The 27,543-nt window shown below is 43.3% G+C and overlaps 1 long non-coding RNA gene across 1 annotated transcript; it reads left to right on the forward strand.

Moving 5' to 3' along the window:
* The first annotated feature begins 81 nt into the window (after positions 1-81).
* LOC103163569 lies at positions 82-11,310 on the forward strand. The gene is made up of 3 exons (XR_003481031.2): positions 82-545; positions 2,069-2,147; positions 10,410-11,310. It is a non-coding gene; the product is annotated as an uncharacterized LOC103163569 (long non-coding RNA).
* The last annotated feature ends 16,233 nt before the right edge of the window (positions 11,311-27,543 follow it).

Below are 27,543 nucleotides of genomic sequence, written 5' to 3' on the forward strand. Positions count from 1 at the left end.
GTGCTCAAGCAGCCAATCAGCCCAAGCTCCGCTCCGCGTGGCCCTCTGGAAGTTGTAGTCCACTGGCTCCGCCACCTTCTGTGTGCACAAAGTGTCAAGTCTGACAGAGCCAGGTTCTTTTCCTCTGCCTGGTTTTGGACTTAAGCAGTCTTTAGATGCAGAATGTAGAGGGGTGGCATAAAAACTTTTAGGAAAGTTATACTTATTTTTAAATATTCTTAATACAATTTTAAAAGAGTTTTTATTGTTGTGGAGGGGTTTTGAGACCCTACACAGCATCCCTGTAACCCTGGCTGGCCTAGAAATCACTTTATAGACCGGGGTGGCCTCAAATTCACAGATATCTTCCTACCTCTGCTTCCTGAGTTCTGTGATTACAAGCGTCCACCACTGGGCCCAGAAAAAGATTATATTGCTTTTTAAAATGTTTTTTTAAATGTTATGTATGCGAGAGTTTGACTGCACACCAGTAAGTGCACCATGGAGTATTCGGTGTTTGCAGAGACCAACAGAACATGCCGGATCCTCTGGAATTGGAGTTACAGGTAATTCTGATCAACCATCTGGGTATTGGTCCTCTGGAAGAGCAGCCAGGCCTCTTAACCACCTATGATATATTAAAATTTGTGGGGGAAAACACCAGTGAAATTTCAATATTCTATTTAAAAAACGTCAACTTGACTCATTTCCTTCACTGTACCCTACTCTAGACCCTACAAGGAAAAATAGCCCAGCTTTTCATACCTACTTCTCTAATTGTGTCCCCCAGAGATCAATAATCCTGGTGTCTCTGTTCATAAAAGGGTATGTGAGGGGATGACACAAGAGAGTGGATGGTACTTGAAGCTCCTCCCTACACATAGGGCTCTGTGCTAATCACCAATAACATGACCCTCATGTGGAGAGAAAGTTCACTGTGCAATTAAGGAGAGAATCTTAGAGAAGCTAGGTGACTTTTTCCAAAGCTATGTAGCTGATAGGTACACTTATAAGAAGATACCCAGTGTCAACTTTGGGATTTCACATGTGTTCACACATATGTGCACATGCATGGTACATTCACACGCATTCACATACATGAGAACATCATCTATCTACACTTATGCAAGTGTGTACACACACAAGCATGTACAGCACACACATTACCCATGCACAAAGTTAAATTTAAAAAGGATTAGTGAGATGGCTCAGTGGGTGTGGGTATAGGCACTTACTGTTTAAGCCTGGTGATCTGAGTTTAATCCCCCAAGCCCCCATAAAGGTGTGATGAGAAAACCAGGTCCACAAAGTTGTTTTCTGACCACCACTCCCCATCATATGTACCATGCACACACATATATTATGTATACACACAATAATAAATTAATTTAAAAATGAATGAATAAGGAGAAAAGGGACAGAAGGCAACAGACCTCTGGCCTCCATACACATGTACACACACACACACACACACACACACACACACACACACACACACACACACACGGAAAGAAGAAAGCATACTTGGACTCCACAAGACAACCAAATCCACTTTCCTCGGGCCTGATTCCTTGCAGCAAGTTCAGGTTTGCTGCCATTGGTTAAATGTGGTTGAAGCAATTATTGGGTGGAGATGGAGGCAAGATGCTGACATTTCTGGGAATATGTCATCAAGTTCTTGTTGCTCCTGTGGGAACTGGTGAGGCCAAGAACACTCTGTGCCAAGTTCCCCTCCGGGGGCAGGCAGAGAGGAGTGTGCCTGTATGAAGGAAGCCTGAGAGGAACTAAGAGGAACCCTATCTGACTGCCAGCCCACGCTTGCCACATATCCATGGTTGAGCCTCGGGTCAATTACTTAACTTGTGTATCAAAGGGAAATCTGCTTAGCTGTTTATCTTCACGATCTCACAGGGTGGAGCTACGATTCAAGAAAAAGAGAAAAGAAAAATCTAAGATAAATCAAAAAATGATAAGGAAGCCATCAGTGGTCACATAGCTATCAGGGCATGGCAGAATCCAGTCCCAAAAAACCACGTCCTGGACCTACCCATATCCTTGCAAATAGTTCCTTTCATAAACTCTCTTCCAGGGTCCCTGAGCCTCTCCTCCCACTTTCCTACAGCACCCAGCAAGTTTGAAAGACAACTAAGAAGGATCTCAGTAAAAAGGTAGGTGTGTGTGTGTGTGTGTGTGTGTGTGTGTGTGTGTGTGTGTGTGTGTGTCTGTACAAGTGCCAACAGAAGCCAGAAGAGGTTGCTTAAATCTCCTGGAGCTAGAGTTACAAGTGGCTGTGAGCCATCCTACATGAGTGCTGGGAGCCCAACTCAGGTCTGCTAGGAGAACAGCAAGTGTCTTAACCACTGAACTATCTTTCCCCACCCATAATCAGTATTTTAATCTACTTCAAAAATCATTTTCTCAACTAGCTTAGCTAGTGCCATTGGCAGAACCACCTCAGCATAGTGGCTGTGGCCTCCTTGCATGCTGAGGGTTTTCCCCCAAGAAGTTGATTGGCAAATGCTTGGCAGGGGACTTGTCTTCAGAGGAACTCCACAACAAGGCATGGAGTTAGGAGACAGGTGGTTCACAGAGTTCCTTGGGGTTCCGGAAAAACTTAGCTTTAAGAGTGCACCACATTCTTGCCCAAGAACACCTGATTTGCTTTCCGTTCTCCCTGTCTCCCTGTGTCCTCATTGGTCATTATAGCACCCCTGCCCGCCCCCCAAGCCAGCAGTTCTCGTGGGCTTGTCTGAGCCAGCTGCTGGAAAGGGAATTATCTACCCCACTCTTGCCCTTTTTCTTGTCTCTGATCTCCTGTTCCACCTTGTCTCTGTCCTGCCACTATGAATATCCAACACTTTCTGTGAGTTTGTCTCGTCACACCTTGGGACACATCTCTACTTGGAGCACATTATTTCCTCCTGCCACTTCTGCCACCTCTGTCATGAGCTTGTTCAAAGGGGAGTGTCACTTTCACTTTGTCCCTTAAGAGTCCATGCCCACAGAGCTCCACCTCATGTCTCTCCAAGTCTCATTTGGCCTTGCTGAAAGGTCTCACCAACTTCAGTGGCTTCGATGGCAGCTAATGCCAGGTCTCCCCAGGCCATCTCTTCCATGCAGGTACCTGTTTTGAGCATTCTCTTCTTATATTTGTCTATCTGCTGGACAGAATCCTGGCTTAGCCCATGGGTGGTCACTTAAGCAATCCCTCAGCTAAGTTGTCATGGCAGAACCTTTTTCCTCTGAAGATGAGGATGGAATAGAGACAAGAAAGGAGGGCAGGCTGAGGACAGACATGGGCTGATTTCCATATAGGCAAGTGCTAGTTAGGTGGTATTGTTAGCTTTATACAGCCAAAAGTCACCTGGAAAGACGGTTTCTCAACTGATGAATTTCCTACATTAGATTGATCTGTGGCCATGTCTGTAGGGAAATGTCTTGGTTATTGATTGGTGTGGGAGGGCCCAGCCCACTATGGATGTTGCCACCCCTGGGTAGTTGGTCCTAGGTTTTATAAGGACTGTTAGAGCAAGCCATGGGGAGTAAGCCTCAGAACTCCCCAAAGAGCATCACGAAAAATGGAGGGCTGGGGAGATGGCTCAGGAACTGCTCTTCAGAGGACCAGAGTTCAGCTCCCATCATCCACATACAGTGACTCACAACCACCTTAATTCCAGTTCCAGGGGATCCGATGCCCTTTTGGGGGCATTTGGGCACGTGCACACAAATGAAAAATTAGTTAACTTAAGGGAAGGGGAAGGGAACTTTCAGAAAGAAAACTCTAGATACTTTGGGAGAAGGGAAAATGGATGCTGGGAAATGAACCGAGAAATGTCTACCATATTTCATATGTGAGGAGCAAACTATTCAGACTTGTTAAGGTAACTGAAGTGAGCACTATGATGTGTACATAGTAGAGAAACATGTAATGGCTCCAGGGGCCTTGGTCCACTCTAGTTCCCAGCAGCCTGAGCATGTTGGTGGCAGGGAGGAGAGAGTGAGAAGCTGGCAGCTTGCCAGATACGCATCTTGAAAGGATAGCTGGCAAGATTCCAGCGGAGGGTAATGGAGTGCTTGGGGTGATGGATGGGAGAAGATGTGAGTTTGGAGGGCAGTGATAGGTTAGATAAAGTGGGGCAGGTTCAAAGACAGACTTAGATGAACTCAGAGAAGGCTGCGGGAGGCTAAGGACAACTTGGGTGCATGAGCAAGCGACAGCAAGCAAAGGCTAGTAAGAAAGGAGAAGGGGAAGGTGCTGTCCTTTAAAACCCAGGCCACACCAGTAATGCCAGGAGGCTCCCTGGGCTCCACTGCCTGAAGAGAGACACTGTGTCACATGTGTGACAATTTATGATGGGCTTGCTAACCTAATACACTAAAATCTCACACTAGCATCAGAAATCTGAGGCATGGGCTGGAGAGATGGCTCTGTGGTTAGGAGTGCTTGCTGCTCTCTTAGAAGACCCGAGTTCCATTGGTTTCCAAGCACCCACACCAGACGGTTCACATCCAACTACAGCTCTGAATCCAGGAGATTTTGACACCCTCTTCTGGCCCATATGACACCTGTAACCACATGTGTATACCCATCCCCTCCCAATTTTAAAATAGCACATTTTAAAGTGTTAATTATGTGTGGGTGTGGGTGTGGGTGCAGCTGACCATGAAATTTGGGGTCATCAAATGCTCCTAGAGCTGGACTTACATGTGGTTGTGAGCTCCTCAACATTACTTGGTGGGAACTGAAGTCAGATCCTCTGCAAGAGCACAGTAAGTGCTCTCAACTGCGGAGCCATCTATCCTGCCCACCTGCATATTTAAAAAGGAAAGAAAGAAACCTGAACCATGTCACTGATGTGTGCCTTGCCTGTCATTTCCAATAAATGTCAGTCCAGCTGGCCTACTGTATTTAAAAGCCACTTGGACTTCCCTTTGCTTTGACATTGAGTACTAATAAGTCTGTGGCCACTTTAAGATTTTCTACCATTCAAGAACTCTGTAAAAATTGTTCATTTTTTCTTTTTCTTTCAGAGATGTGTTAGCCTACCTCAGTTCTCAGGACAGAAAAGAATGGGGAGATGTTAAGAATGCATGTGTTCTAACCACTAATTTTTAATCAGACTAACTCTAAGCTCAGGGGATATGTTTGTTAGGGATTTGTACATTAGGAAGGCAAAAGCAATGAGGCTTGAAGGCACTACAGTGCTATCTCCTGCATGCTCATCAGAATATGCATTCCTGATCACACTATGAAAAATACACACACACACACACACACACACACACACACACACAGAGAGAGAGAGAGAGAGAGAGAGCTAATAAATGTAACTATCTATATTTCCTTGCTCATCTCTTCAAGACCTACATTGCAATAAAAGAATCATTTCTTATTTAGTTTTTAATAACTCTCTGTTAGACACTAATAATTCAAGAAAACAGTTAAGCCAGTTTTCCACTTAGACCTCATGTATGAGAGAGAGAGGTTTAAGTTTGGGGTAGGGAACAGTCAGACTGGCATATTGATTAGAATGTAAAATGCTGGCTACTGCAATGGGCCATCTTTTTTGGTCAAGCTACTAAAATGTTATCAGTTTATTCACAGATGGCCTGGAGATGATGAGATCACTTGCATCTGTGTTTCACTGTCCATCTGTGTCACATGGCGAGCTCTACCCGCACAGAAGACTTGGAAGTAGTCTTAGAAACAAGTTTATTAAACACATGGGCAAACTGCCACTGACAGAGGCCCCTGGACACAGACACTAAGCTCTATTTAAAATAACTTCTTCCAGATGACCACTGGGACTGTCACTGTCACTGACACAACTGAATGTCCGTTCACTCCAGATGGGCATGAAGGACAGATTCAAGTGTGATCCTATTAAAGTCAATGATGGTGACTTCACTCTTGCTTATAGCAGATAGGTGAGAGGTTGTGTATGGAAGTATAGGTGACCCCAAACATATGCACCACTACAAAGTCCCAGCTTACTCTGGATAGCAACCCTGTGAAGCGCTAGTTCAGCTTTTCACCAACCTTCACTTCCCATAAACTTGCAGCTGGAGAGAGGGCCGTAGCCAAAATCTTAGGGAGGGCCTCCAGATTTTCCTTTCCTCAATCTACTGTGGAGTGTTAATAGTCCCATTATCATCCCCATAAGCCTGGGTACCATTGTACTGATCTGCTCTTGTTGCCCTGGCTACCTGATCAAGGTGGTGTCCTATCATGATAGGAGGGGAGAATGTGTCATACAGCAGCCATAATTCTCATGGCTCCCATCTTGGAGCAGCAGTACCAAGCATCCTGTGTACTCTCTTTTCATGGATGTTGTACCAAAAATGCCTTTAGGGGGTATACATAGCATTCCTGTCTGAAGCAGAGGGCAGATAGATGTCCTGAATAATGATAATGGTAATAATAGTAAAAAAAAAATAGTAAGATATATCTTTGTGAGTTCAGCCATTTTCCTCATAACCCCTTCAAAAGATTCAGGGTTTTAAGTTTGGGGTCTCTCAGGTTTAACAAATCTGTGTTGAGCCTTCTAGTCTCTGAACCAGTTTAAGGTCTTCTATTAGGTCTTTGGTTTTCCTCAGCAGTGTGTTATCATTTTCAAAAATTAATTTAAATATTATGTGTATATGTGTGTTTTGCCTGCAGGTATGTCTATATACCACTTGCTTGTCTGATGCTCATGGAAGCTAAAAGAGGGTATCATATGCTGGGACTGTGATGGTTGTGAGTCATGATATGGGTGGGGGCTGGTAATTGAACCTAGGTCATCTGGAAGAGCAGCCAACACTCATAAATCTTTAGCCATCTCTTCAGCACAAAATGCTATAATTTTGAACGATAACCTTCCATATGCTCTGTTTGATTTCTCTCTCAATACTTCTTGGGCTTTGGGTGTTATTATACACAGTGCTGTCAAAATGTATAATTGTCTATTGCTGGAACCTGTCCAGCTTCCCTCTGGGCCAGCACTGCATTGCCCCTTGGCAGGACATTTTTTTTTTTTGGTACAGGATCTCTGCAGGCTGGTTGCCAATGTGAACTTTCTTGCTTAAGCAATCTTCCCGCTCCAGCCTCTCCTGCAGGGGGAGGGCAGCCAGCAGCACTGCACCTGCCCCTAAACGGAGGTATTTTGTAGGCAACAGGAACCAATACAATCTTGCCTGCCATCCTACAAACAATATTGTGCTTTGTCTCTTGTCCCAGCATCCTGTGTCTCCAAGGACACTTTCTCAGATGACTATGTCAGCTTGTAAATAAGTAAAATTCCAGTCCTTTCCAGTTTGTAGAGTTTTCTATTTATATTTGTCATGATCAAAAGCCACTAAATGTCACTGGCTTACCAACCATTTTTAGCCTTCAGGGATCTTAAACAGTAGACCTAGTTCAGTCTTAAAATGAAAACCCATGCTTTTAAAGAGAGTCAGTGATAACAGTATAAACTATGGAGTCCCTGGGTATATATAACCTGATATTGGGACTGCCACACTACATAACTCCAGGCCTAGTATTCACAGCATAATCTAGGAAAAGCAATATTTCTTCTTTTCCTAACACTATCAATTGTAAAATACACATAATTTTGAGTATCACTGAGAAAGAAAATGCTGCCCATTAAATTATGACAAAATGTTCTCTTTTTACTCAGATTTTATTGTTTATTTACTGAAGGAGTTGTTTTAGACTTACTGTTTATCCATCTTGCTCACATAGGAGGATAAAAGGCATATGAATTGGAAGGAAGAAATAAGAACTATTCACAGGCATCATGATTGTTTACATGGAAGGTCCTGAAGAATAGAAAATAAAAATCTATTGTGATTCCCCCTGGTTGCAAGATACTAGGTGAATAGACAAAAGTTCCCTTTCTTTCCAGGAAATGGTAATGAATAATTATCCATTTAAAAAGAAATGCCTCACATAATGCCACCACAGTCCTGTGAAATATGTAGAGATAAATCAAATAGACTCTGTGAAAGTTTTGTGTTCAAAACTATCACAGTGCTGAGAGGAATCAAAGGCCTAAATGAATGACAAGCTCCACTGGGCTTAGAAGACTCGAGGCTGTGAAGGTGTCAATTCTTTCCAAACTGATCTTTAAATTCACTATGATCCCCCCAAACCCAAATCCAAGTAGCGTTTGTATTGAACCAGAAAAGTCAATTATAAGACATATAAGTAAAAGCAAAACCTCAAGGATAATTTGAAACAAAAAGTTGAAGACATACAGTATTCGCCTTCCTGGTTTGCTTTAAAGCTCCGTACTCAGGACTGCAAGAGCTGACAAAGGGATAGAGACATGGATCAATGAAACAGAACAGAAAATAAACCCACACTCACACAATCCATTGATTTTCAATACATGTTGAACTCAGTAGAGAAGGGACAACCATTTCAACAAATGGTAATGAAGCAATTGAACATTGGCACAATGCCTTGTGCCATGCACTAAGAAATTAAATTGAAATAGACTACCCACCTACTTATAAATTTCTAAATTTCACACAACTTCTTTAAAAAACACAGGAAAAAATCTTGGTTTGAGAATAGAGCTCATAGAAAGCATAAAACAGATTTAAAAACCCAAAAAATTGGAATACACAAAATGTAAATGTTCTTTTCTTCAAAAGCAACTGTTAAGAAAAGTAAAAATAGAAACCACAGATTGAGGTGCCTTGTGTAAAACATGATAGCCAGAATTCTTACAAGTCAATGAGAGAAACAACCCACTTGAAAAGGCATCAAACAGACATTTTGTCAAAGAAGATATATAAACAGCAAAGGAGCCCATGAAAAGATGTCCCAAATCATTAGTAAACTTAGAACTGCAAATTAAAACAGTTAATGAGGGGTAGAGGAATGGCTAGGTAGCTAACAGCAATGGCTGCTCCCACAGAGGACCAGGATTTAGTTCTCAGCACCCATATGGCGGGCCACAACCTCCTGCGACCCCCAATCTCATGGGGGATCTGACACCCTCTTCTTGCCTCCACAGACACTGAACACACACACACACACACACACACACACACACACACACACACACACACACACACACACATGCAGCAACACTCATACACATAAAATAAAAAACAAAAAGGACCCCAATAAAAGGTGAAGGGAGAGGCCATAGAGTTTGGAAAATAGATGACAAACAAAGTCGAATAAAAGTAACGAGTACTATTGTCCCTCGGCACAATTGGGTGACTATAGTTGATGACATCCTGTCAAACATTTTATGAACATACAAGAGAGGAGCTTAAAGTGTCCAAATGCACAATGGCAATAAGGAGATGGAGATAGTGTCACCCTCATTTGATGTATCCACATGACCACACACTATGATGGGTAAGTTTAAGTGTACACTTGGCAGGATATAGAATCCTGTAAGTTGGGTCTCTGGGCCTGTCTGGGAGGCATTTTCTTGAGTATGTTAAAGGAAGTGTTGAAGACCTGCCCATGGTGGGTGAAACCATTCCCTGGCTGAGGCTCTGGAGGGCATTAAACTTGAAGGGCAGTTGAGCAGCAGCAGCTTTCATACAGTTCTCTTGACAGTGGCCCAGTCACACAACCCTACTAAAGAGGACATCAAACAAAACCACAGCACACACAGGGAAATGATTCATCACGAGTAAGAGTTGGCATCACGGAGAGCAAGATTAAATTTTAAACAATTTAAGAATTGTATAGTCTTTCACTGATACCTATACTAATGACATAAACGGAATCTTTTTAAAACGCAAGAGAAGACTGTATTCTCACAAAGAGTCGAATCTCAGCTTTTTAAGGGCCTTTAGCTGAGGAAGCCCAGGGTTTCTGCCTGGTCTTCAAATCTCCATTTGGAATTTCTGAATAGAGTAAGAGCGACTGGGTTGGGGTGAGAGTTGAGACAACGCGCTGTGGTAACTTAATGTGCTCATCTCTATTGCTAAGGACACACTGGAGAAACCACACCTGGGCATGTGGCAGGCTCATGTCGCAGTCTTGTCTAACCTCTTAATGTTGCAATAGGGTGATCTATAAAGCTCATGGTAGGTCACCTTGCAATTGAGTTATCAAAACAAACATTCAAAAACAAGCAAAACTGCACTAAAAAAATCCCATGTCGCAATTTCCCAATTTTATGTTGGGCCACATTCATAGCCTCCTGAAGTACAGGTGGCCTGTGGTCTTTGAGGTGAACACAGCTGGAGGGTTTTTCTGAAAACTCTGCGAAAAGAAACATCACCTCTGGTTAGAAGGGAGGCATACAGTGGAATTTCTCTTCTCAATGCCCTTGTGTTCCATATTTCTCCCATTTCTGATTGGGGGATGTCCTTCTGTATGCTGTGAGCATGTTTCTCTTGTTAGTTGATGAATAAAGCTGTTTCAGCCAATGGACAGGCAAGCTAAGATGTCACCATATATTTCTCTCTAGGGGCTGCTGTAATGTGGGACCACTCACTGTTTGATGCCACTCTGGAGGCTGAACCCCATGTCCTAATTAATATAGAGGCACAGCTTGGTGGAGACAGGCATGATGCCTGGGATCCAAGGGCCAGGTCTCCAGCCAGCTGGCGTGCCACAGAGACAGGGTGCCTACTCACCCAAGTCAGGGGTTCGCAGGGGGCAGGAGGGGTTTCGAGAAGAAACAGAGCAGTTTGAAGAGCTGCATCAAAGTGTGTGATGTGGAAAGAGGAACAGAGACATTACATTTAAGAAAGAAAGACCCCAGCGGATGGATTAACAGATCCAGGTGAAGACACATCTGAGAATTGGAAAAGACAACCTTACAAGGCATTTCTCAGCGCTACATTCCGGGGAAGGCAACTGAGAAGTGAAGCATGCAAGAACTAAATTGTAAAATTTATACCCAGTGAGACGTTCAGAAGTGGGAGGGAATGAGTAGTGAGCACACTGAGAAAGGATGGGTTTTTAACTCAGTTTTGAGGTAAAATGTGTGTGTGTGTATTTGTGTGTGCCAGAAGCCAACCTTTGTGTCATCCTCTGACATTCTCTCTGTCTTGGTTTTTGAAATAGGGTCTCTCAGTTTTACCTGGAGGTCTCCAATTTAGTCAGAAAGGCTGGCCAGTGAGGCCCAGGAACCTCACCTCATCTTAGCCTCTCTGGGACTGGGATTGCACAAATATGTGTGTACCAGCATGCCCAGCTTTTTACATAGGTTCTGGAGACAAAACTCAGGTCCTCAGTCTTGGGAGAAAAGCGTTCAGCCTGAGCCATCTCCACAGCCCCTGGTGCAGAGAGAAGAACATTGTAATTGATTTGGGCTTGCTTTTTTTTTTAGCATTTTATCTATCAATTATAAATTAAAATTTGTCCTTGAACCCTTAAATTCATCTTATAAATTCTACTTAACATTTTAGTCCTGGTATACTTTATATAAAATAATTATCTTCAGGAAAACTTTAATACAAAATTGACTGGTGGCTTAAGGGAATTTGATATTCATTTATGCTAAGTAAATTTGATTGAATGGACTAATTTCATTTAGATGCTTTAAAAACATTTGTAAATTTAATATATTTGACTTTTCTTTACAAAGTTAGAATAACTAAGTGCAGTAAGCTTGCAATCCAAGAAACTAGTCTTTACTGTAGGATCAAGCAACTCCTCAATACAAATTCTGTTAACCATTTTAGCACTGATTATAAATTAAGTGGCTTCCTTTTATACCACTTACCATTAAATCAAGCCTACATTTAATTTGAAATCGTAGGCCAATTTATCATTTACTTGAATATGCCAAATTCAATTATATTTTGCAAGCATTTAGAATACCAAACTTGTAGACATTACCCTGAATGAACACAAGCTAATTAATGCCAAAGGTTTGATGTGCCTTATAACTCCTGTCATTCTAGGCTTAAGAAATATTTAGCCCACTAAGCTTTATAGTGGTTTTAAGTTTCTGATGCAACTGTCACCCAGAGAAAGGTCCAGTTCCTAGGTGGTGCTGCTTATGGGACTGTCTCTGTTAGCTTTCTGTTGCTGTGTTGACACCACCAAAACAGCTTGAGGAAGAGAGGCTCTATTTCAGCTCACCGCTTATAGTTCATCATTGACATAGGCAGGATCTGAAGCAGAGACTATGGAGGAGTACCACTTTGGCTTGCTCCACATGGCTTGCTCAGCCTGCTTTCATATACCATCCAGGACAGAGGCCTAAGGGGGTGCCACCAACAGTGGGCACAGCCCTCTCATACGAAACATTAATCAAAAAGTGCCCCCACAGACTTGCCTACAGGCCAGTCTGATGGGGACACTTCCTGAACTGTGGTTCTCTCGTCCCAGATGACCTTCTCACTTCTGTTAAACTAATTTAAATCTAACCAGGCCAGAGACAGACACAGCTGGTATTGGGACCCCAGGGCCTGGAACCACCCATGTCTACAGTGGTTCTTCCTGTAACACAGACTGACATGCTGAGACCCTGTGTCAGTCATGGTTTTCTAGAGGAACAGAACTCAGGCATTGAATACTCACCACAAAGGGGATTTATTCGATTGCCTTCCATGATAGGGATGAATAATCCCTGGGTTGGCTGTCTGTACACCCAAGAGGCTGAGAGCCCATTATGTGCCCAGTACACAAGGCTAGGTGCTGCAGCACCTGCAATCTGGCACTGAGGACTGGAGGATTCCTGGAGGGCAACCAGGAGGTAGAAAATCAGAGAAGCAACAGATGGTTGCAGCAGAACAAATCACTGTCTGGAAAGAAGAAAGGCTATGCAGGCAAAGGCATCCCATATTTCTGTATATTTTTCCTGTTTCAGGAAGATGCTGCATCTTTGGGGAAGACTTTGTGAGGAGACACCCTCACAAACCTGACCTGTGTGTCTCTAAGTTAACTACTTGAGTGTTTGGATTCTATAATCTTCTGCCAGCTTCCCAAGGCCCGTCTTCTAACTCTGAGGTTCATCTGATCACATTCACCTTAATGATATTGGCAGAATCTGATTTTCTGGCTTTTTTGTTAGCTTTAGACTCACAACATCACTGAATGTCAGGAATAAAACTTGGTATATTTAGACAAATCAATCTGCAGAGCAACAGAGAAAATATTAATCAGAAAAGCCTCAGATTATCTAAATATATGATAAATATTTAGAAGACCTCAAATGAAAAGATTTATTTTATCTGTGCATACACACACACACACACACACACACACACACACACACACACACACACACACACCTGAGTGTCCATATATGCATCACTTGTGTGCAGTATGCTAGAAGACCAGAAGAAGGCACCGTATCCCCTTGAGCTGTTGTTACAGGTGGTTGTGAACTGCCTCATGTGGGTGCTGGGAACTGAACTTTGTCCCCTGTTTTTGACTGCTGAGCTATCTCTTTAGCCACAGACTTCTTATTTGTGGTAAGGTCTTACTATAGAGCCCCCACTTTTTATGTCATCCTGAGTGTCCTCAGATCACAGAGGTCCACCTCCCTCTGCCTCCTGAGTGGTGGGGATTAATGTCATGTACTATCTTGCCTGTGATTTAATATTTACTTAAATAAATATATAAAAGAAAAAAAGAAGGATTGGAAGGAAATATTGAAGCATACCAATTAAATCTAAACAATCACTGGTTGTTTAAAAATAAAACATGAATGGCTGGAGAGATGACTAGTAGTTACCAACACTTGCTGCTCTTGTAGAGAACTGGAGTCTACAACACCCACATCAGGCATCTGACAATAACCTCGAATGCCTACTCCATGGAACCCCAAACCCTGTTCTGACCTTCAATGGTGTGTACACACACATGCACATACCCACTGTCCTACACACACACACACACACACACACACACACACACACACACACACCTAAATACAACCCTTAAATAAAACATAAAAAGTGGAAATAAAATGTACACTGATAAATATGTAATGGATACAGGATGCATGGTCTGAATGACAAGTTAAAGGTCTCAGTGATGAGCTGGAGATTAAGAATACTGATTGTAGCAGACCCTGTTGACACCTTCCCCTACATCCACTCAAGGTCAGTTGTAGCTGTTGATAGGCAGCTGTCACTGTGTGGACAGCCTCTCTCAGACATGTCCCTTCTATACCCCTGTGTTTTCTTCCTGTACCATGAAAACTTGAGCATGTGGAGCCTGGAAGTTTGGATGTATTAACACTGGGGAAGATTGCAACCCCAAAGGGAGTCAGGATCAGGATACTTCATATCCCTTCTTGCTTCCTCAGAGAGTGAGCTGCTGCAGGGGTCCTCAACAGAAGCCGGCTCCTCACTGCTCCTTATGGCTTTCACCTCTCCTTGGCCCCTCACTTTCCCATGAATTCTTCCCTGTTTCTTGCTGTCCCTTCAAAAATGCCTGTACCCACCCTCTTGTTTTAGGATGACTTTCTGAAGACTACAAAGGAGACACTAATTAACTTTAAAATGTTAATGTAGGCATGCCTGCTACAATTTAAGAGTCATTACCACAGTGACACAGATAGAATGTGTAGTTTCCAAACGCATATAGAATGAAAAAAAAAGTTAAAAAAACTTAAACTAATAAATATGAGAAGGAGTGGAGTATAAGAAATAAGCACAAATGGAGAACAAATATTATATTTCTCAGACATTGACTGTAGAATATGCCTGATTTTTTAATGCATCCAATAAGGAAAAAACTGGTAATTACATGAAGTATAAGAAGCATTCTAATTTCAAAGGTATGAAAATGTATGTCTTATGATTGATGAAATCTAATGGCACAAAGAAAGATTATAGAAACAAATATAAATATTCAATAATCATAATTAATAACATCAAAGATCTAAATAATTTAGGAGATCAGATTGCCTAACTGGAGTGTGCTTAGCAGATTCACTCTGTGTTGTTCAGAAGGGATTACATCAAACATGGATGGCAGGAAGGTCACACAGGAAGAAAGAAAAAAATAAGATGAAACTGAGTATATGGAAGCAAAGCTCCCATTGCTGTCATAGTGGGACAGACTCTCCAGCAGGGTCTTTAGCTTCAGAAGAGTGACTCCGTAATGGCAAAATTTCAGTTCATGAGAAGCATGTGGTATTGTGTTTCCTAAAGATTGTAAAGTGAAATAGCTTCAAAATATACAAAGGAGAGCTGGATGTGATGGTGTAAGCTTTTAATCCCAGCCCTTGGGAGGCAAAGGTAGACACATCTCTGTGAGTTCAAGGCCAGCCTGATCTACATAGTGAGTTCTAGGACAGCCAGGGCTACACACAAACAGATAGATGAAGGAAGAAAAGAGTTAAATACAAGAAAAATCTCAAATTTGCAGCACATTGGTTTTTTTTAATTTTACTTTTTATAGATCAAATAAATAAAAATCCGTAAGTCTTTGGAGAACATTATTGTAAAACCAAACCATACTGAATACATATTGGAGCTTCTACTCCCAAATTTAAAAATATAGGCTTTTTTCAGCCACACACACTTGTAGAAATTGAGCATATGTTAAGCCGGGGAATAAAATCCATAAATGCTATTTAAAAAGAAGCAGTCAATACTGTACAAAGTCTCTGACTACAGGCCAATTAAGTTAAAAAGCATAGCTGAAAGAGAACATAAACATGTTTGGAAATTTAAAAACAACATTCCTGAGTAGTTGCGTGTGGGGGAGGTCAAAGACAATATGTAAGAAACACTGGGCAACATCCCAGTGTTGTTAAGACATTGTTCCATGTCAGGAAAAATAAACCGACATGGCAAAACTCAACAAGCGCAGAGGACGCAGAAACTTGAAAAATATTAATAACTTGGGTTCTCAAGGAAGCCTGACAACTTTTGTTTGCAATTATCTTTAGGGTTTTATTGCCAGCACAAGATGAAAATACACCCTCTGACCCCAGTGCTCCTGCACACAGTCCAGAGCTACCTCCAGGGCATCGGAATCACACACATCCTTCAAGAAAAGACTAAGCAGAAACAGATATTTAATCATAAATGCTGATGCCATTTACTCTAGGGACATCATTGTGCTGATGTTCAGCCCAGGTGACATCACTACCCAGGGCACCTGCCATCTCTGTTTCAGTCTGGAACATCTACACCCATGTTTGCAGGGATGTCAACCATTTGTGTAAGAATAAGGAGCAGGTTCTTGTTTCGTATTTCAGCAAGTTAAGAACATAGTCTTCTGTGTTCTCAGAATAAGACAGTTAAAGATGGAGTCTCTAAGGGACCGTTTAAACACACATGAAACAAACAAACAAAAAATTAACCATACAAAGAACACCAACAGCTTTGGGTAGTACTAAAACAACTCCACCCTATCCACTTTTCAAGAGTTTTAAAAAGCCTGTGTGTGTGTGTATGTGTGTGTGTGTGTGTGTGTGTGTGTGTGTGTGTGTGTGATGTCTGTATGTGTGTATATCTGAATGTGCAGGTGCACATGCATGTGGCAGGCTGGAGCTAACTTGGGGTGTCTCCTGTCTCTCTCTGCTGAGTGCTGGTATTACAGGAGGCCCGTGTCTCCCTGGCTCCTCATTCTGGGTATGAGACATCTGTTTTACACACCACATGGCAAATGCTTCACCTTCGGAGCCATCGCCCAACCTTCTGCTGGTTAACTATGAGCCACGTTGGATAAAAACTTGCATCCTGTCTGCTCACATTAGACATGCTTGGCGTGAAGGAGATAATCACAACCCATGCCTCTCTCTCAAGCTCCCTTCCTCCCTCTCTCTTGCTTATTTATTATTTCTCTCTGCTGAGCCTTCTCTCAGCACACACTAAAATTGTTTACTGCATTTCAGTAGATTGTGATTCTCAAACAGAAATCTAATTGATATATCTGCATGATCTTGGTTTCTTAGTTTTTATTCATAGTCAAATCCCATACGGTATGGTTGACCCCTCTCTCCCCCAATAAGTGCCGTGAACTCCAGGCCCTGGCTGGAGTTACAAGCAAGGTTGTGATCCAAAGTGGGTGCTGGGAATTGAACTCTGGTCCTCTTCAAGTAAAGTATGTGCTCCTAAGCAGTGAGTCATCTCTACAACTTTTAATGGAAAAAGAAAAAAGTGTGCCATGCCTTCTTTTCTGTCCCAGGCCTAGAGTCACATGGGTTTTCTTTCATACTAATTAGCTTCTTTTGCTGGTTCTAGGCTGTGCTAAGATACTCTGCTTTCTCGTGGGTCCACCCCTATCCTTTTTGGATTTCCTCTTCTAACTCACAATCTCTGCTCTTAATGTTCAGGGTTAGGAGGCTGCAAGCATTGAGCTGAAAATCCTTGCACATGCTTGTACTTCATGGCCCTGGTGGGAGGTGGGGTGTGTCCCTTAAATCCCCACCTGCAGTGCTGCTGACCCTTTGCCTCTGCAATGCGCCTGTGAATTCATGCCAAGGCTTCTCCTCCAAAGGGTGAGCAGAGAAACTTGTATTCCCCCTGGGCCTGAGATCACCTTGCAAATCTTTTTTGTAAGTGTTCTAAAAGTGCCCAGCAGTCCATGCTCTCATCTGGATGTCTGCCTTCCCTCCCTCTATCCTTCACAGGGACTCAGGTGGCCACCACCCCAGAGAGCATGCTCAGCCTCACTGGTCCTGACTCCTGCATTGCACCAATAAGTTTCTCGTAACACAGTCCCACTTAAAATGTACCTTGATGTTTGCCCCCCCTCCACAGCTGATATTTTGTACCTAGACTGCTACCCCAGCCACTTCACTTAGATTTCTGAGGGCTCACTCCCTTGGCATTTAGCCTTGGGGATTGCTGATGAGGTCTTCTGTCCTTTTGATTCTTGGTCCTTTGTAGAAAAAGAACACATTTTTCATCTCTGAAAGCTTTTGAAATTTTTCTTTATCCTAGAGATACCGAAATGTCACTGGTATGTATCTGAGTGTGTGTCATTTTAGAAATTCTCTCTGCTTAATATTTTATGGGTACTTTAAACCTAAAGACTGATTCTTGGCTATTATTGCTCAATGATTTCTCTCCCCCCTTGAACCACCATGCTTGTCCATTCGGTTCTTCCGAGGGTTCTAGAGAAACCTGGCCCCATTTGATCTTCTGAGACTATTTTGGAAAGTGGGTTTAGTGACTTTGTTGTGGTCCTGATGGTGGAATAGGAGATGCTTAGAGCAGCCTGGAGAAACTGGATGGGATTCCATGGTGGGGGAGGGAGAGGCTTGAGACAGAGGAGCCCACACCAGGTGTTTGTGTGTGTGTGTGTGTGTGTGTGTGTGTGTGTGTGTGTGTGTCTGTGTGTCTGTGTGTCTGTGTGTCTGTGTGTCTGTGTGTCTGTGTGTCTGTGTGTCTGTGTGTGTCTGTGCCTTTGCAGTCTCAATAGGTGTAGATGTGTGCTTAGATAACTTCCTGTGTTGTGGCTATTTTGCTTGAGTACAAATTGCCTTTATTTTCTAAATTTACACACTGATAATATGTAATTGACTACTAAAGAAAACCTGCCTGTGTTTGAAATCCATAATGCTTATTCCCCCTAGAAGCCAGTTAGTCTGAAGTTTGGAGAAGCACAGGCTGCCTGTTAGGGCACAGTGTGAGCACCAGGGAAGAACCAAGTAAAGACCTTACACAAATAGTATGATGTAGGGACAAGTTTATTGTTGACGTTACTGTTATACCTGCTAGTTACTTTTCTCATTTCAGTGGCCAAATACTGGCCAAGCAGCAACTTAAAATGGAAATGGGCTATTTTGCTTTAAGATAGATGAAGTTGTGGCTACAGAGATGGCTTAATGGTTAAGAGCATTGGATACTTTTCCAGAGGAGCAAGGTTTGATTTCTAGCAAGCACATGGTGGCCCACAACCACCTGTAACTCCAGATCCAGGGGATTTTAGTTTCCAAAGGCAATGTAGGTACATTGGTTTGCAGACATCCATACACGAAAAACATACATACACAAAAATAAATAAATTGAAAAGGGAGGAGGAAGAAGAGGAGGGATGCTATCCTTCATGAGAAACTGGTGTCATCAGGAGAATGAGGCAGCTGGTCCCCTTGTGTCAGCACTCAGGATGCAGAGAGCAGACAAGAAGGGGCTGGGCCTAAAAACCTCAGCGCCAGGAGAAATGCCTGAGTGGTTAAGTGTGCTTGCTTCTCAAGGCTGAAGAGCCCACCAAGGGTGAGGGCAGGGTGACTGCTTTATCCACTTAGAATTCTGCTTCTAGCATCTGGGAGACCAAGGTACTGAGAAATGAGTTGGATATTTGAAGGAAGGAATTAGGAATAAATAGAATTACTGTGATTTTTCAGTGACTACCCTGCCCTCAGACTCACACCAGTCCTAAATACATCAATAGGAGGTCTTCCTTTTCCAATTTCTGCTGCTTCTTTTTGAGGCTCAAATTGTTCCTTCCTTCACTGCTTATAGAATGTTGCATGGTGTGTTTAGATTAACATTCCCTGGGTTTATTCATCAATGGCACTTCCATCAGTTGTGGGTTTCTTGCCTCTATACTAGCTTTGTAAGCATGGGTCTAGAGAGATTGCTCAGTGGTTAGGTGTGCTTGCTGCTCTTACAAGGGGGTTGGAGTTCTGGTCTCAGCACCCACATGAAATAGCTCACAACTGCTAGCAGCTTCAGTTCTGGAAATCTTATGCCTTCATGTGGCCGCCACAGGTACCTGCACTCATGTGCGTGTGCACAGAGTCACACACTACTTTCTCATAGAAAAAATGATTTTTAAAAGAGCTTTTTACATAGAACCAAATGCTGTCCAACATAGGGGCAACACAGAAAGACATCTAGAACTAGGCCCCTGCTACACAGAACCAAACCTTCCCCTTCTTTCGGGCTACCTAAAGTCTTGCTCATGTAGACACTCTCCATCTACTCTATCTTCATGACTTTTCCCAGGAGGTGGGTGGAGAAGAAAGGCCCAAATCCCAGGAAGATCAGGGCTCAATCAACAGGAAAGAATCCTAATCATCATCGGGATTAGGATTCTCACAGTTGCTATTCTCACACTAGCAACTGTTAAGAACCCAGGCTCAACAACAAAGACAGAAGAAGAGCACCTCCCGATTCGGCTTCACTCGTTATCCGACAAGAATTAAGTGAAGCCAGCAAATCATTCAATTTAAGCAACTTCCATTCTGCATTGCATGAAAGCAGGTAGGAAGCCATGTTAAGGAACCGTCAAATGGGGCCAGAGAGATGGCTCAGCAGTTAAAATTGCTTGCTGCTCTTGCAGAGTGCTTCAGTTAAGTTAAGTTCCAACCTCCCATGCCAGGTGATTCACAACTGCTTGTGATTCTAATTCCGAGGGATCTGATGTCCGCGTTTGGCCTCCACAGACACCTGCACTGAGGTGGCTTGCTCACATATGGACACACATGGACATACTTTTAGAAAGAGAGAGCTCTCAAATGACTGCAATTGTGGGCATTATCTATTATTTTTAATGGTGCCTTGGGGCTGCCCTTCCTGCTCTCTGTCTATCTTCTGCTCATTTGTTTCTCCGCTCCCACACTCCTGCGCACATCTAGGATGGGTGGAACACACCACAAGAATATGACACCTCAAGTGTCTCCTTAAGCCCATCTGGGTCTATTCCTGGAATCTAGATGCAAGAATTCACCATCATCTTCCCTTTCTGTTCAGGACAAGAAACAGGCTCTCTAGTTTTCCCACCAGGTTTTTGTCCTGGTCACACTTCACACTAAAGTACTGAGGGAGATGAGAATCCCAGTTGACTTTGTAGGATGGTGCCCAGCTATCCTAATAGAGGTCTGTACCTCTTCTGACCCCAGGCTTGAGGAAAGAGGTGGTGAACAGAATTTGAGGTTCAGAGATAAAAAAAAAAAAAATGAGCTGACTTCGGGTAGAGGTGAGCTTCCCCATGCAATAGTTTTTCAGCCCTTGAGTGCAGACCAGAAACCTTGATCCCTTTATGTCCTCATGGGGTATAGGGCATTCAAGCATTGATGTTTGAGATATGACAACAGCCAGTGGTAAGGTACCTTGAAATGGCAATTTTGAACAAGTAGCTCAGATATCAAAGGCTATCTAGTGGTGGTGGTTCTTTCAGGCATAGGTAGCAGCACCCTAGTATCTGGGAGATTTTGCTGACTCATCAAGCAGGGCAGGAGAGATGCTGTGATCTTTCTGAAGAATGCAAAGGGACACAGCTCAGTAAGTTACAAATCAATAGTAGACATCACAGCCTGGACTGGAGTTGTCAACTAGCACGAGTGACAATTCCCAAAATTACTAGGTAAGAACATGAGGAGGCTGAAGGCTATTAAAAATAAACAGTAGGAGATTCAGAAAAATGCTACATTGGTGGACAGCTTTTACATGCTGCCTTTATCTCAAGGCGGTGAATGGCGGCCAGGAATCACGGATGTTATCTATGGTGTTTGATGGGGAGTAGGGGGGCCCATTTCCACATAGGGAACGGTGTTCATGTACACAGCAGCACGAAGACCGGATGCAAAGATCCTGGGTATAAAAGAGCTTCACTGAGCCGGAGCCTCCCTGTTGATCCCATATGGAAGCTGGAGGGGTGGGGGTGATTTCCAAAGCTTCCCGCTAGGTGGCGGTGTTGGTTAGTCCACAAGTCAGCAAAGTGTTTCAGATGCTATCTGGTGAGAGCCTTAGGTTGAGGTTTGCCAATTACAAGCCTTTCTCCATTCTTCTGAGCTTCACCCCTTAAGGACAATACAGCAAGCACAGAATCTGTTCCTAGAACCTTTGAAGCCATTCGTAGTATCTAATTTCTTCCAGCTACCACCTGAAAGCAACAGAAACCAGCCTGAGGAAGATGAGTGAGTATAGGATAGCAGTCTCTGCAGTGTTCCTCAGCACTGGAGATCCGTTCAAATGCATACGCTTGGTTTTGGAAGGATCGCTCCTGCTGCAGATTACCCAAAGCACACCGCTTAAATTCTGCCATGGTGGGGTTTTCTTCCTTTCTGTTTTTTTTCATTTCTTCCTTCCTTCGTGTTTCTTCCTTTCTTTCTTCCTCTCTCCCTCTCTCCCTCTCTCCCTCCCTCCCTCCCTCCCTCCCACCTCCCTCCCTCCCTCCCTCCTTCCTCCTTCCTTTCTTTTTTGGTGTGTGTGGTGTGTGTGTGTGTGTGTGTGTGTGTGTGTGTGTGTGTGTTCTGTACCAGGCAAGGCTTCTGTGGGATGTACTCCTTGACCCATTTAGGGAGATTTGATCACTATTGACTCTCTGCCATTGCTTCACCTAATCCAAATAGGCAGGGATTTAGGTCAAAGGTGCCATGATGGCCAGGAACCCAGAACTGCACACACTTTCTCCTTAATCCCCTACCAGAGCAGTCAGGTCTCTCTCGCTTGTGACAGAAATCCAATTAAGTATATCCTAGACAAAAAGGACAAGCTACTGGCTTCAGGATGGTTTTGGGTACAGCTGGGGGCTTTGGATAAGCAGGGATCACAGGATATTTCTGGAACATTCTTGCAGATCTCTCTATTGCTTTGAGTTCTCTGTCTCTAATGGAAAACTGCACTCCTCTCAGATGAGGGGCATGAGTCCTGGGTGCTTTGTGTGCATCTCTTTATTTAATTTTTAAAATTGTTTTCAGAATTTCATACATAGATACAATGTGTTTTCATTGTATCCACTCTTCTGACTCCAATTGTCCCACAGACTCCCAAACCCCATCTCAAATGCATTTCCTCTTCTAGAATTCACACACACACACACACACACACACACACACACACACACACACACACACACACACCTGACCATGATTAGTGTTGCTCATATAGACCTAGAAGAGAGCCAGCCAGCTGACTGTGGACAGCCTATTAGGGGCTGGTCCATAAAGAAAATGCAGTCTCCTTCCCTCTGCAGCTGTCAATTGCCTGTAGCTTTTCAACAAGGGGTGGGGGGTGGGGCCTTGTAAGCGCCCCCCTCCCCAATGCCAGAATGCTGGCTGGTGTGGTCTTCAGCAAATCTTGTGTACCCAGCCACATTGTTCAGATTTATGGGTGCAACATTCCACCATATCTAGAAGACTTTGTCTGGGAGCAACCATCCTGGCCCTCGGCTCTTACAACCTCTATGCCCCCAGGAGTTGTATTGTAGATGTCTCACTGGGGAGGGCACTCCACAGTCACTTCTTCTCTGCATTTGACCAGTTGTGGTTCTCTGTAACAGCCTCCACCTGCTGCAAAAAGCTGTTTTGATGAGGTGTGAGAGCTGTGCTTATCAGTGGGTTAAGGACTGGTATTTAGAAGGCAGTTGGAGACTAACAATTTATAAACTTATCTCTTAATAGCCCAGTTACCAAAAGTAAAAATCTCTTTCTAACAGGAGCCAGTTAAGCAAGAAGGAAGAACCCTTGTGGAAGGAAGGCATGTGGCTACTGAAGGGATGGTCATTACTGCTACTCTGATTGGTCTACCTCCAGTCATGTGCCCACCCCAGTCAAACTGTCTCTTACTCAGAGACAACCATAGTTGGGCTGTGCAAAGGATATGGGACAGGCATTGTATGTGGGTGTCCTTGCTACTTAGGTACTTAATAGACATATGTATGAAAAAATGAAAGCAGAATTACATCAAAGTGTCTTTCTTACCAGATAGCTCAGTGGCAGGCAACTCCCAATCCAAAGCTCTGAGTCAAGCCAAGGCTTAGGTTGGAGATCCAGAAAGGGCTTGCCCCACTAAACTCAAAGGTCACAGGCTAGGAAACACCATGTAGAAAAGGGGAGGGTAGAATTGCAACTGAGGGAGGAAGGGACTTGGTGAAGCCACCCACTCACTAACAATGTGAAGTTTCTCCAGCCCAAGTGACAGCACCTGTGCAGTGTTTCATGAGTCCCTAAGGGGCCTGGCACTGCCACAATGAAGGAGACCCAGTCAGCTCACCACTCAGAACATCCCAGCAAGGCACAGGTTCTTCCCGGAGGTGACGGGGATGAGGTAAGGGTGGACTCAGTGGTAGAAGTTTTCACACCACATCTGCCCATGTGCATGTTGTTAGCCAAGAGCTCAAATTCATGGTCAAACAGGAAGGCAAGGCTGGTCAGTCAAGAGACTAGAGGGCATTAAGAGAAAGCCCCAGGCTGTCTGTTGGCACTTACCATTGAGTTTAACAAATCAATGGGTGGTCCTGCTGCTCATCTTGGGAACTTCTTGAAACGGATAGATTAAGATGCCCAAGATTGCAGTCACCCACTGAGTCCTTATTTTGCCTTCAACTGAAATCACCTTTGTCCATGTAAAAACACCTCGTTCTCTGTAACAGAAGAGCATAGCTGCTGGTCACAGATAGAATGACACACACAGAGGGCAGGAGTGTCTTCCTCATAGAGTCTCTTCCAGTGACACCTAAGGTCCACTTTCTCTCCTTTCTCTGTGGATGGGGAGAAACGGAAAAGTCTCCTTTCTCTTGGGGATACCACTTCCTGGTAGAAATTGAAATCCAGGAATAACTGTGATTTTCTCATTTCTCCTGCTTGATTAGAGTCTCAGTGTGATAAGTGTGCTCATTCCCAGAGTCCCATCTCTGGGGTCCACCCACACTTCACACCCCCTACACCTTGCTGCCCAGGAAGCCAGTGCTTGGGAACTGTATCACTGAAATTATCTTGTTGGCTTGCTTGGCATAGGTTAAGCCAATGAGAGCTGGAGGCAGCAAACACTAAGGCAGATGAAGTGGTGACCTGGGGAAATTAAGGCATGTAGAAAGAAGAGAGGAAATCTGGACTTGTTTCATTGGAATGCCAGTGATGACTGTTAATATGGCTGTCAACTGAATATTCCAGATGCATTAAAGCCTGTATTTCCTAGTCCTTTGTAGTTGGATGGGATCATAAAACCAATTCAGCTAATGTGCTATGAGTGGAAATGACTAGAAATGATATGTTTCTATTTGGAGTGAGTACTTAATTCTGGTATAGACTTTTCCAGAATGTTCTTTCTGGGGTCATCATCTGCCAAGTTCAAAATACTAAATGTTTCACCAGCCTGTTCCCCAGAGTGAGTGCAATGAGATTGTCCTAGTCAGCTCACTGTGGGCATGAAATATGAGCAACGAATAAACCATTGGACCACCAAGATTCAGAGTTGGCATTGGTATAACTTAGCCTATCATGGATTATAAAATATTTTAATACAGTAGATGCCCAATGAAATCATTGAATTGCACATGTGCTTTTCTCTGAGCCTTTTAGAAACTCCATGGGAACCAGAGCCCCTGCCCGTGATGCTGTGGAATTAGATATTTACTGTCCATGCCTGATATGCAAATGCATTAATACATACAGTTCTTAACATTCATGAAGTTCGAGAGTCCAATAGCTGCTCTAAGTCGGTCTTTGGGCTCCCCAGATCCTAAATGTGACTTTACTGCCTAGCGTCAGCCCCACAGCCTGTTTTCCTTTCTGTTTTCTAACCGTGTCAGAACTGAGATTCTGCTGGGGAAGCAAAAGACTCCAGGGTGGTTGGTGAGAAAGATTTTTGTTTTTTTATGAAATTCCACAAGAGAGCAAAGACTGATGTTTTGAATGACACTTGGTACATTGACTCAGCTGAGAGCACTGCCCTCTCCATGAACAGTGGGATTAGCCTTAAGGACTCATTGTAGGCACAGCCTCTTTCACAATCTAATATTCAAGAGTGAGCATCTCCTCACTTAATGAAAGACAGTTCTATGCAAGCTGAGAAATGAACCAAACTCATTTCATTTTAAGGTCCTAATTTGGCTCCACACTGAGAACTCAACTGTAAAATGCAGTGTGTGACTCCTGAAATGTCTGAATGTACTCACTTGATCCACCATGATTAGAGTCTAACAGTAGATGGCACACAGAGTTCCTCAGTAAACCCACAATCTCCTCTGAGTACTTAATCTTGGCAAAATCTGTGTAGGTGCTCCAGAGGTGTGGCTGCCATCTTCCAAGATGGCTCCCAGTGATGCCATCATACTCCTGTGTGGTTCCCTTCCCACTGTGAACTGTGTGACCAATAAAGAGCTTGAGGCAAAAATGATGGATTGTCACTTTAAAAATATTTTATTTTATTTATGTGTATGCGTGTGGTTTGCACATATGTGTAAGAAGAGGGTGTTGAGTCTCTCGTGCCTGGAAATAGAGGTAGTTGTGAGCCACTAGTGTGGGTACTGGGAACTTAACTCAGGCCCTCCACAAGAGAAGCAAACCACCTTAATAGCTGAGCTGTCTCTCCATCACCATTTATGAAATTATGTTTTAAAAGATATTCAAGTTACCCCACATTGATACATGGATTAGTTAACCTGGGGAGAAGCTAACTACTAATGTTTAAAACCATCAGGGAATAAGCTGAGCCTACACTCTTTCTCCACAGCCTTGGAGGAGGCAAAGCCTGCTTGCAACCATGTGAATTTCTTGATCCTCTAACCCTGAATGTTTGACAGCTCAACTGTAACTTCCTGAACTGGAACCACCAAAGGAACCACTCCCAAATTCCAGAATTTAGAAACTATGCTTACACCTGGATAGCCAGTCAGGAGTAACTCTGTGAGATAATGCTTGTGGTCTTAAGTGGCTCAATTTTGCAGCATCATGGCTTCTGTGGTTTGAATATGGCTTGTCTTATCCAAGACTTATGTTGAAATATAATCCTCATTATGAGATATTAGGAGGTGGGTCTTTGTAGAGGTGATTGGTGCCCTGCCTTCATGCATGTTTTAATCCATTCATGCAATTAAAGGATTAATGGATTATCTGGAGAGTAGGGCTATGGTAAAAGCCAGTTTGACTAGGTCCCTGGCACATACTCTGTCTCTTGATACATGACACCCTGTGCCATCTTAGGACTGTGTCCGAAGGAAAATCATAGTCAGGCATGACCCCTTGGGCCTGCACTGTGAATCAAATCAAATCTCTTTTCTTTATATTTACCCTATGTGTGGTGTTGTGTCATTAGCAACTGAAAATGCACTAAGACAATGCAAATAGGAAAAGCCAATGCCTCTCCGTATCCTGGGACCTTCTCAAACTTCTGGTTAAAATTGCCTTGGAGTGTGTCAATATGCAGCCCTGCCTGTGCAATTTAGCACTGGGAGCCATGCCCCCAATCCCTAGTCAAGATGACTCACTTATCAAGTCTTTATTTATTTTAGGCATGGGGAAGATGAGGGCAGGAATGGGTAAATGAGCATGTCTGTGATCATAAGAGGGAGGTAAGATTTTGATTTTCACAGGGAGGCCGGAGAGATGATTCAGTGGTTAAGAGTGTATATTACTCTTGCAGAAAACCTGAGTTCAGTTCCTTTTGTCATGCTGGAGGGTTCACACCTGCTTACAAATCCAGTGCCTGGGGATCTAGCACTCTCTTCTGGACTCTGTAGATACTGCACTCAATTGCACAACCCCCCATACACAAAATTAAATTTTAAAAATCTATAAAACATCACTTTTGTTTATGTATGTGTCCATGCGTGTATATGTCCTTGGAGACAAAAAAGGAAGAGGAAGGAGAGAATGGACAGAAGACTGTAGTATGGAGAGCCCAGACAGTTCTTAAATCTTAGCAGGAGTGGATGAAGGACATAGTTGTCAGCCTTTCCATCACATTTAAGGTTGTATGTTGGCCTGGTGGATATATTCACTCACTGGCAAA

Source organism: Cricetulus griseus (genome assembly GCF_003668045.3).
Source record: "Cricetulus griseus strain 17A/GY chromosome 1 unlocalized genomic scaffold, alternate assembly CriGri-PICRH-1.0 chr1_0, whole genome shotgun sequence".
Classification (NCBI taxonomy): Eukaryota; Metazoa; Chordata; class Mammalia; order Rodentia; family Cricetidae; genus Cricetulus; species Cricetulus griseus.